Source organism: Bubalus kerabau, chromosome 19 (assembly GCF_029407905.1).
Source record: "Bubalus kerabau isolate K-KA32 ecotype Philippines breed swamp buffalo chromosome 19, PCC_UOA_SB_1v2, whole genome shotgun sequence".
In the NCBI taxonomy this organism is placed as follows: domain Eukaryota; kingdom Metazoa; phylum Chordata; class Mammalia; order Artiodactyla; family Bovidae; genus Bubalus; species Bubalus kerabau.
Genome location: NC_073642.1, coordinates 34,235,823 through 34,248,267, shown reverse-complemented (window position 1 = coordinate 34,248,267; position 12,445 = coordinate 34,235,823).

Sequence of the window (12,445 nt, the reverse complement as noted above, 5' to 3'; positions counted from 1 at the left end):
AGACCACCTTAATGATATTTTTATCCCTTGTTTTCAGCACAAAGTCATAGTACTACATATTTGTTGAATGAATGTCCTATTTCCCTTCTTAACTTTTAGTCAATTTAATCATAGAACTTTCGGGCTGGCAGGAATCTTGGAGATTATATAGTCTAAATTCATTTTATTATGAAGAAATTGTGATTACCCAACTGCCTTGATCTGGGTGTGGCAGTTCACTTTTTCTGCTTAAGATATTGTATTCACTAGGAACCTAAGAAAAATGAATAACTTCCCATTGCCCAAAGCGAATAGCAAAGATTAAAACCTAGGTTGTAAGGGGGTAAGTCTCCAGGGCAAGAATGGCTGCAGCACACAGGGCACGAAGCCTGTCTTCCTCACCCCAGCTGCTCAGACTCTAACCCAGAACGTCTATGCTGGCTTCCCTGCAGGACTGGAGATCTGTAATTCTTCCGTCAGCAAAGCTTTTTTCATCTATATGTCAGGTGCTATGAAGATCTAATGATGAACAGGACAAAAAAGGTACCTCTTAGTCTCTGATTCTCAGTCTTCTTTCTTTTATTCTTTGTTGTGGGTTGGGGGAGATTCTTGGCTATTCAGACTTAAGACTCCTACTCTCATCCATGCCCCCGTGGAGCAGTCACATTTATGTTTTTTTTTTTTTAATATTTATAGAAGTTTTAATTGTAAAGCAAAGAGGTGGTCTTAGATGGAGTCCACAGGGGGCTCTGGAGTATGAACAGTACCACTGAGTTAAGCCCAAGACACATTCTTTATTTTTGACTCCAAATCATGGGAATCCTACCCATCCCCCAAGTTTTCTGGTCCTGGGACAGATGAATCTTTATGATCAGTTGAGAATACTAGTTCTGCTGTCCAGTAAAATTTAATTCCCTCATCTAGACAAGAATCTGGGATTAGGTATAGAAAAGAATGGGAGACAGTGGTGAATTTATTTTTTATTGAGGTATAATTGACCTCTAACACTGTGTTGATTTCAGGTGTACAAAATAATGACTTTTAAATTGCCAGTATCCGCTGGATCATCGAAAAAGCAAGACAGTTCCATAAAAGCATCTATTTCTGCTTTATTGACTATGCCAAAGCCTTTGACTGTGTGCATCACAATAAACTGTGGAAAATTCTTCAAGAGATGGGAATACCAGACCACCTGATCTGCCTCTTGAGAAATTTGTATGCAGGTCAAGAAGCAACAGTTAGAACTGGACATGGAACAACAGACTGGTTCCAAATAGGAAAAGGAGTTCGTCAAGGCTGTATATTGTCACCCTGTTTATTTAACTTATATGTAGAATACATCATGAGAAACGCTGGACTGGAAGGAACACAAGCTGGAATCAAGATTGCCGGGAGAAATATCAATAACCTCAGATATGCAGATGACACCACCCTTATGGCAGAAAGTGAAGAGGAACTCAAAAGCCTCTTGATGAAAGTGAAAGTGGAGAGTGAAAGTTGGCTTAAAGCTCAACATTCAGAAAACGAAGATCATGGCATCTGGTCCCATCACTTCATGGGAAATAGATGGGGAAACAGTGGAAACAGTGTCAGACTTTATTTTTCTGGGCTCCAAAATCACTGCAGATGGTGATTGCAGTCATGAAATTAAAAGATGCTTACTCCTTGGAAGGAAAGTTATGACCAACCTAGATAGCATATTGAAAAGCAGAGATATTACTTTGCCAACAAAGGTTCGTCTAGTCAAGGCTATGGTTTTTCCAGTGGTCATGTATGGATGTCAGAGTTGGACTGTGAAGAAGGCTGAGCGCCGAAGAATTGATGCTTTTGAACTGTGGTGTTGGAGAAGACTCGTGAGAGTCCCTTGGACTGCAAGGAGATCCAATCAGTCCATTCTGAAGGAGATCAGCCCTGGGATTTCTTTGGAGGGAATGATGCTGAAGCTGAAACTCCAGTACTTTGGCCACCTCATGCGAAGAGTTGACTCATTGGAAAAGACTCTGATGCTGGGAGGGATTGGGGACAAGAGGAGAAGGGGATGACAGAGGATGAGATGGCTGGATGGCATCACTGACTCGATGGATGTGAGTCTGAGTGAACTCCTGGAGTTGGTGATGGACAGGGAGGCCTGGCCTGCTGTGATTCATGGGGTCGAAAAGAGTCCGACCGATTGAGTGACTGAGCTGATCTGAATCTGTACATATTGTGAATGTATACAATGTGTATACATTGTATACATTGTGTATACATTGTATACATTGTGATAACCACAATTAGTCTAGCTATATTTTGTCTCTTTTTTCTTATGATTAAGACTTCTAAGGTCTATTATTTTAGCATCTTCAGTTCAGTTCAGTTCAGTCACTCAGTCGTGTCTGACTCTTTTCCACCCCATGAATCGCAGCACGCCAGGCCTCCCTGTCCATCACCAACTCCCGGAGTTCTCTCAGACTCACATCCATAGAGTCAGTGATGCCATCCAGCCATCTCATCCTCTGTCGTCCCCTTCTCTTCCTGCCCCCAATCCCTCCTAGCATCAGAGTCTTGTCCAATGAATCAGCTCTTCGCATGAGGTGGCCAAAGTACTGGAGTTTCAGCTTCAGCATCATTCCCTCCAAAGAAATCCCAGGGCTGATCTTCAGAATGGACTGGTTGGATCTCCTTGCAGTCCAAGGGACTCTCAAGAGTCTTCTCCAACACCACAGTTCAAAAGCATCAATTCTTCAGCGCTCAGCCTTCTTCACAGTTCAACTCTCACATCCATACATGGCCACAGGAAAAACCATAGCCTTGACTAGATGAACCTGTGTTGGCAAAGTAATGTCTCTGCTTTTGAATATATGCTATCTAGGTTGGTCATAACTTTCCTTCCAAGGAGTAAGCGTCTTTTAATTTCATGGCTGCAGTCCCCATCTGTAGTGATTTTGGAGCCCAGAAAAATAAAGTCTGACACTGTTTCCACTGTTTCCCCATCTATTTCCCATGAAGTGATGGGATCAGATGCCATGATCTTCGTTTTCTGAATGTTGAGCTTTAAGCCAACTTTTTCACTCTCCACTTTCACTTTCATCAAGAGGCTTTTGAGTTCCTCTTCACTTTCTGCCATAAGGGTGGTGTCATCTGCATATCTGAGGTTATTGATATTTCTCCCGGCAATCTTGATTCCAGCTTGTGTTCCTTCCAGTCCAGCGTTTCTCATGATGTACTCTGCATAGAAGTTAAATAAACAGGGTGACAATATACAGCCTTGACGTACTCCTTTTCCTATTTGGAACCAGTCTGTTGTTCCATGTCCAGTTCTAACTGTTGCTTCCTGACCTGCATATAGATTTCTCAAGAGGCAGGTCAGGTGGTCTGGTATTCCCATCTCTTGAAGAATTTTCCACAGTTTATTGTGATGCACACAGTCAAAGGCTTTGGCATAGTCAATAAAGCAGAAATAGATGTTTTTCTGGAACTCTCTTGGTTTTTCGATGATCCAGCGGATGTTGGCAATTTGATCTCTGGTTCCTCTGCCTTTTCTAAAACCAGCTTGAACATCTGGAAGTTCATGGTTCACATATTGCTGAAGCCTGGCTTGGAGAATTTTGAGCATTACTTTACTAGTGTGTGAGATGAGTGCAATTGTGCAGTAGTTTGAGCATTCTTTGGCATTGCCTTTCTTTGGGATTGGAATGAAAACTGCCCTTTTCCAGTCCCGTGGCCACTGCTGAGTTTTCCAAATTTGCTGGCATAAGGAGTGCAGCACTTTCACAGCATCATCTTTCAGGATGTGAAATAGCTCAACTGGAATTCCATCACCTCCACTAGCTTTGTTTGTGTGATGCTTCCTAAGGCCCACTTGACTTCACATTCCAGGATCTCTGGCTCTAGGTGAGTGATCACACCATCATCATTATCTGGGTCGTGAAGATCTTTTCATTCAGTAGGTTGCCTTTTAATTTTGTTGGTTTCTGTTGCTATGCAGAAGCTTTTAGTTTGATGTAATCCCACTTGTTTATATTGGTTTTTGTTGCCTTTGTTTTTGGTATTAAATAAAAAAATCATCACCAAAGTGAATGTCAAGGCGCTTACCACCTATGATTTCTCCTAGGAGTTTTATGGTTTCAGGTCTTACATTTAACTCTTTGATCAATTTTTAGTTAATTTTTGTGTATAATGGAAGATAGTCACGTTTTATTTTTCTGGGTGTGGTTGTTCAGTTTTCTCAAAACCGTTTACTGAAAGGATTTTCCTTTCTCCATTGCATATTCTTGCCTTCTTTGCTGTAAATTAGTTGACCATACATGCATGGGTTTGTTTCTGGGCTCTGTATTCTGTCCCATTGATCTGTGTCTGGTTTGTTTACCAGTACCATTCTGTTTTGATTATTATAGCCTTGTAATATGGAGAAGGAAATGGCAACCCACTCCAGTGTTCTTGCCTGGAGAATCCCAGGGATGGTGGAGCCTGGTGGGCTGCCATCTATGAGGTCGCACAGAGTTGGACACAACTGAAGGAACTTAGCAGCGGTAGCAGCAGCAGCCTTGTAATATAGTTGAAATCAAGGCACATGATGTCTCCAGCTTTGTTCTTCTTTCTCAAGATTGCTTTAGCTGTTTGGCATCTTTTGTGGTTCCACACAAATTTTAGAACTCTTTGTTCTTTTCTGTGAAAAATGCCATTGTAATTTTGATAGGGATAGAAATGAATCTGTAGATTGCTTTGGGTATTATGACATTTTACAATATTAATTCTTTCAATACATGAACATGGAATATCTTTCCATTTATTTTTGTCTTATTCAAATTCTTTAATCAACATCTTTGTTTTCAGTGTACAGGTCTTTTACCTCCTTGATTGAATTTATTTCTAGGATTTTATTCTCTTTGATGCAGTTGTAGATGAGATTGTTTTCTTAATTTCTCTGATAGTTGGTTTTTGTGGGGTTTTTTTTGTATTTTGTATACAAAAGTTTTTTTCTCATGCAGATGATATCACCCTTATGGCAGAAAGCGAAGAGGAACTAAAGAGCCTCTTGATGAAAGTGAAAGAGGAGAGTGAAAAAGCTGGCTTAAAACTCAACATTCAGAAAATGAAAATCATGGCATCCGATCCCATGACTACATGGCAAACAGATGGGGAAACAATGGAAACAGTGACAGACTTTATGTTCTTGGGTTCCAGAATCACTGCAGATGGTGACTGCAGCCATGAAATTAAAAGATACTTGCTCCTTGGAAGAAAAGCTATGACCAACCTAGATAGCACATTAAAAAGCAGAGACATTACTTTGCTTACAAAGGTCTGTCTACTCAAAGCTGTGTTTTTTCCAGTAGTTATGTATGGATATGAGAGTTGGACCATAAAGAAGGCTGAGTGCTGAAGTGATGCTTTTGAACTGTGATATTGGAGAAGACTCTTGAGAGTCCCTTGGACTTCAAGGAGATCAAACCAGTAAATCCTAAAGGAAATCAATCCTGAATATTCTTTGGAGGGACTGATTCGGGATCTGAAGCTCCAGTATTTTGGCCACCTGATGCGAAGAACTGACTCATTTGAAAAGACCCTGATGCTGGCAAAGATTGAAGGCAGGAGAAAGGGATGACAGAGGATGAGATGGTTGGATGGCCTCACTGACTTGATGGACATGAGTTTGAATAAACTCGGGGAGATAGTGAAGGACAGGGAAGCTCTGTGTGCTCCAGTCCATGGGGTCACAAAGAGTCAGACATGACTGAACAACTGAACTGAACTGATACAAAATTTTGTATATTGATTTTGTATCCTGCTACTTTTTTTACCTTTCTTCATTGTCTTGTTCCTGATATTAGAAGAAAGCTTTTAGCTTTCATTATTGGATATATTAACTGTGAACTTATCATACATGGCCTTTATTACATTTGAGGTACATTTCTTCTATACCCACTTAGTTATTTTTGTTTTTTAATCATAAGTGTATGTTGAAATTTTCGGGGGGGGGGATGTTGAATTTTGTCCTATGATTTTTCTGCATCTATACATGATCATGCAGTTTTCGTCCTTTATTATGTTAATGTGATGTACAATAAGTCCCCTATATGTGAACAAATTCTGTTTTGAGAATGCTTTTGTAAGTCCAATCTGTTCTTAAGTTCAACAAAGTTAGCCTAGGTCCCCACCTAGCACAATTAGCTATAAAATACTGTACTGTAATACAGGGGTCTCCAATCTCCAGGATCTAATGCCTGATGATCTGAGGTGGAGCTGATGTAATAACGGAAATAAAGTACACAATAAATATAATGCACCTGAATCATTCCAAAACCACCCCTCCACTCCCAGTTCATGAAAAAATTATCTTCCATAAAACTGGTCCCTGGTGTCCAAAAGGTTGTAGACTGCTACCTAGGTTTATAATACTTTTCACACAAATAATACATAAGAACACACACACAAAGCATTTTAAATCTTACAGTACAGTACCTTAAAAAGTATGCCAGACACATGAAGTAATTTACTGATTGGACATGCGACTGCATGTTCGCATCTTTGAAAGTGTGCAACTTCAAGGTTCATATGTGGGGAATTTACTGTATCATGCTGATTGATTTGTGGATATTGAACCATTTTTGTATTCCTGAAATAAATCCCACTTGATAATGTTGTATGATCTTTTCAATATATTGTTGAATTGTTTCCTACTATTTTGTTGAGGATTTTTGCATCTGTATTCATCAGGAGTGATCTTTTTTTTTTTTAGGGGTGATCTTTTTATCCTGCTACTTCTTTCTGAGGCTTTTTTCTTATCTCAGCAGGTTTCAGACTTTAACCTTTGATAAAGGTTAAATAGTAGACCTTTGATAAAAGGTCTACTATTGGTGGAGCACAGGTAACTGACGGATGGAGCCTATGAATCTGCAGGTCTTTCTGGGTTTTCAGGTCACCAGCCTCACCTTAATCCCCACATTAATGCATGTCATCTCCCTCTAGGGAAGGTATTTGCCAATCCTCATAGCATCCTCATATGGTACCGCCATACCTACTTCACTTATATATAAGGAGTGAGAGCTGCAGGGACTGACTGACTTGAGCAGGCCACAAAGTTTATAGGTAAGAATTGAATCCTTATCTGCCTCAAAAGCCTGACCTCTTTTTATATCGGTCAGATGTATGTCTTTAATGTTATGGACTGAATTGTGCCCCCACCCACCCAAATTTGTATGTTGAAGCCCTAAACCCTAGGGTGCCTTTATTTTGGAGCTAAAGCTTAAAAGGGGGGTGATTAAGGTTAAGTGAGGTCATATGGGTTGAGCTGTAATCCTGATGTCATTATAAGAAAAGAGACACCAGGGAATTCGCTAGCAGTCTAGTGGTTAGGACTCTTGTTTCCACTGAAGGGAGTATGGGTTCAATCCCTAGTCGGAGAATGAAAATCTTGCATGCTGCACAGCATGGTTAAAAAAAGACAGACACCAATGTATACACACAAAGAAAAAGGGCTTTTGAGGACCCTGAGAGAAGGCAGCTATCTGCAAGCCAGGCAGATGGAACTCATCAGAAACCAACACTAATGGCACCTTGATCTTGGAATTCCAGCCTCCAGAACTGTGAGAAAATAAATTTTGTTTTTGTTTTTCAGCCACGCAGCTTATGGGATCTGTTTCCCAACCAGGGACCGAACCTGGGTCACAGCAGTGAAAGTGCTGAATCTCAACCACTAGACCACCAGGAACTCCCAAACTTCTGTTGCTGCTAAGTCACTTCAGTTGTGTCCGACTCTGTGCGACCCCATAGATGGCAGCCCACCAGGCTCACCCGTCCCTGGGATTCTCCAGGCAAGAACACTGGAGTGGGTTGCCATTTCCTTCTCCAATGCATGAAAGTGAAAAGTGAAAGTGAAGTTGGTCAGTCGTGTCTGACCCTCAGCGACCCCATGAACTGCAGCCTTCCAGGCTCCTCCGTCCATGGGATTTTCCAGGCAAGAGTACTGGAGTGGGGTGCCATTGCCTTCTCCGAAACTTCTGTTAAGCCTCTGATATTATGATTTGGCAGCCCTAGCACACTGATACAAATGACATTCTCCAAATTTTCAGAATGTACTTCCAGAGCTTAATACTTGCTCTAACATATTTACTTTTTTTTTTGGCTGCACTGGGTCTTCGTTGCTGTGTGCAGGTTTTCTCTATTTGCAGAGAGCAGAGGCTACTCTCTAGCTGCAGCACACGGGCTTATTGTGGTGGCTTCTCTTGCAGTAGAGCACAGGCTCTAGGGCACATGGTCTTCAGTAGTTGCAGCACAAGGGCTCAGCAGCTGCAGCCTGTGGTCTCCAGGGCGTGGGGCTCAATAGCTGTGGCACACAGGCCCAGCTGCCCCACAGCATGTGGGGTCCTTCTGGACCTGAGATTGAACTTGTGTCCCCTGGGTTGCAAGGTGGATTCTTAAAACTAGCGGATGACCAGGGACACTGCTTTGTTTTCTTAAAAACATTTATTGATTTATTTGGCTGCACTGGTTCTTAGTTGCAGCACACAGGATCTTTAATATTCGTTGTGGTATGCTGGATCTTTAGTTGCGGCATGCAAACTGTTAGTTGCTTATGGGATCTAGTTCCCTGACCAGGGATCAAACCTGGACCCCCTGAATTGGGAGCTCAGAAGCTTAGCCACCAGACCACCAGGGAAGTTCCACTAACATGATACTTTTAGAATTAAAATGCTGGGCAGAAAGCTAGTCATAAATAAAAGCATGACCACCACTGTGGAGAGCCAAGGCTGGCACAGAATCGTCATCACTTCTGTTCTGAACAAACTTTCCAAACGTAGGAAAATGATGTGCAATTGGGCCAAATGAACTTGCCTTTTCAAAACACCAAGATGCTGTGGCGGATTCATTTTGCTATTTGACAAAACTAATACAATTATGTAAAGTTTAAAAAAAAAAAAAAACACAAAGATGGACTCCACTTGCTGCTAAGGACAAGCGCTCTGGCATCTGAGAAACAGGAGAAACTGCAGTGGTAACTAGCAAAACTAAGGGAAGAATGGCTAGGCTTAAACCATATACCAAAATACTATGATTATAAAAATGACTGTAATAAGACCTAATCTTACTAAACTTTCCTTATAAGCCTGCAAAGTTGCTCCCATTTTCAGATCATAAAACAGAAGCACAGGAAGGTGCTTATCCGTAACTTATCCATAGTCATATAACTGCTATATAGTAGAATCAGATTTGAACATTAAGTCTGAATACAAACCCACCCTATTGCTACATTGTGTTACCTTCCATCAGCTGATAGGTAAATGTAATTAAAAAAAAAAAAACCGCTAGGACATACAAACATAATATCCTTCTTGAGGGGATACAATTGGAATTCCACATCATCTATATAGTACTCCCTTATCCATGGGTGGATTCATTCCAGGACCCCTAGTGGATGCCTGAAACTGCAGATACCAAACCCTGTAAAACTGTTTCTTCCTATACATACCTATGATAAAGTTTAATTTATAAAGTAGGCATAGTAACAATAACAATATACTATAAGTTATGTGAACATGGTCTCTGTCTCCCTTAAAATATTTTATTGTACTAATTTAATGCCTTTTCCATTTTAACTAAGCACTAATTTCTCACTGTGGCTTAAACTTTTGCAGTTTGAGGTTCAACAGCAAAACTAGCACACAATTTTTTTCTTTCTTCACAGTATCACGGATTGAAGAGTTCTTAGTCTAGATCTTAGCTACCTCAGCACAGGACATTTTTTTCTTTCCTTAAAAGGAAGCACTTTATAGGTTCTCTTTGACATATGCAAATTGGCAGTATTACTACTCTTGCACTTTGGTGATATAAGTAAAATTTCTTGAACACAGGTACCATGATACCATGACCATCAATCTGACAACTAAGACAGCTTCTAAGTGACTAATGGGATGGAGAGGGAAGGTGAGAGATTTCATCACACTACTCAGAGCAGAGTTCAATTTAAAACTTATTTACGAAATGTTCCATTTAATATTTTCAGGCTGTGGTTGACAATGAGTAACAAACTGCAGAAAGCAAAACTGCATATAAAGGGCGGGGTGGGGGATACTACTGTATTCTTGTCAAAAATGTTTAACTGGATTTAAAAAAAAATATTTAATTGGCTGCATCGGGTCTTAGTAGCAGCACGTGGGATCTTTTGCTGTCATGGGGGGTCTTTCGCTGTGGCCCAGGAGTCCATGGGGCTCAGCTTAGTTTAGTTGCTCCATGTCGTGCTGGATCTTTACTCCCCAACCAGGTATTGAACCCAAGTCCCTTGCACTGATTACAAGGTGGATTCTTAACCACTGGACCACTAGGGAAGTTTAACTAGATTTTAATGAACAACCAGGAAGATGCAAATGCAGGACATTATTCTACTCTAACTGGCCTGGACTCTTCAGAAAAATGAATTGTATGTATTTTATGCCAAAGTTCTTGAAGCATATTAATGGTACTGTGGTTACTTAGGAGAAATCTCTTTCAGTTCAGATCAGTCACTCAGTCATGTCCGACTCTTTGCGACCGCATGAATCGCAGCACGCCAGGCCTCCCTGTCCATCACCAACTCCCGGAGTTCACTCAGACTCACATCCATCAAGTCAGTGATGCCATCCAGCCATCTCATCCTCTGTCGTCCCCTTCTCCTTCTGCCCCCAGTCCCTCCCAGCATCAGAGTCTTTTCCAATGAGTCAACTCTTCGCATGAGGTGGCCAAAGTACTGGAGTTTCAGCTTTAGCATCATTCCTTCCAAAGAAATCCCAGGGCTGAGCTCCTTCAGAGAAATTTCTCTTAGATGTTGCTTACGTATTCAGGGTTAAAGTGTCATGTCTGCAACTCACTTTTAAATGACTGAGGGAAAAGTGTACATCAACTAGAACAAAACAAATGTAGCAAACCATTCACTGCTTTGAAAATTCTCAAAACAGAAAGTAGGGAAAGAAAAAGCTAGAGATCCCATTCTGTTAGGATAGAAGCCCTACCTGTCAAGTTGTCTCTCTACTATTCTAGCACCATCTGAAAGAAGACAACCATAAACAGTTAATTTATTTCACATCTCTACTTCTTAAAAAAAGGGGGAAAGAAGGATCTTTCTTGTAGGGAATCAGCCTTTCATAAAAGGTCATTTGTATTAAACCTTATCAAAACTGATTTTACTTTTTTCCTTCTTTTTGGCTGCACTGCACAGCATGCAGGATCTTAGTTCCTTGACTGAGGAGACCAGAGATTGAATCTGTGCCCCCTGCAGTGGAAGCACAAAGTCTTAACTGCTAGACCACCAGGGAAGTTCCCCAAAACTGATTTTACTAACACTTCCTTACATGGCTTTAGGAGAGAAGACATCAAAATTTCAACCTAATATTAATCCAGTTCACCTGATGAAGCAGTCAAACTGGCTCTACTAGAACTCACTCAAACCTAGAACCTCTTTATCCAGCAGCTGGCTTCCAGTATTATGCGGCATCTAAAGTAAGACAAAGCTTCCCTGGTGGCTCAGTGGTAAAGAATCTGCCTGCCAATGCAGGACACTCAGGTTTGACCCCTGGGTCAGGAAGATACCTGGAGAAGGAAATGGCAACCCATCCAGTATTCTGGCCTAGGAAATCCCATGGACAGAGGAGCCTGGTGAACCACAGTCCATGGTGGCACGAGAGAGTCAGACACAACTGAGTGACTAAACAACAACAACAAAGTAAGACAGGATTGTGTATTTTATTCTCTCAAGAAGGAAACCCATTTACTCAGTTCTTTAAGCAGAAAGCCTCCAAATCTACCACAGCAAATTCTTTGATGTCCAAGGCTAATACTGTACTGCTAGGGAAGAACAGGTAGGGAAGATGAGAAGCACTAAGGGGCTGGCTTCTACAGAGCACATCCTAAAGATTATCTCAATGACTACTTTAAAAACTTTATTTCACCCATTTTTGGGAAAGTATACAATTTGATCTGTACCCACAGACAACTAACCCTCTAAGCCCAGAGTACTTGCTGGCCCTGTCAACTAGAAAATTCTACACTGGACTTCCCCAGTGGTTCAGTGGTTAAGAATCTCCCTGCCAGGGCAGGGGACACAGGTTCGATCCCTGGTCTGGGACCATCCTACATGCCGTGGAGCAACTAAGCCCATGCACCACAACTACTGAGCCAGCATGCTGCAACTGCTAAAGCCTGTGCTCCACAACAAGAGAAAAGCCTCTGCTTGCTGCAACTAGAGAAATCCTGCACGCAGCAACGAAGAGCTTACACACCCAAATAATTTTTTAAAAAGAAAATTCTATATGAAATTACTTTTTAAAAAAATTTTAGCTAATTTACCAGCAAGTGCATCCAAATATGTTAATGTAGCTGACTCACGTTGGATGGTTTCCAGAAAACTGAAGCAGTTCTCTCAGCATATAATGTGGCAACCAGTGAAATCAATGACCCTATAATAATTTTTTTTTTCCCCCTGCCTTTCAATGCAAACACATGAAATACCTAA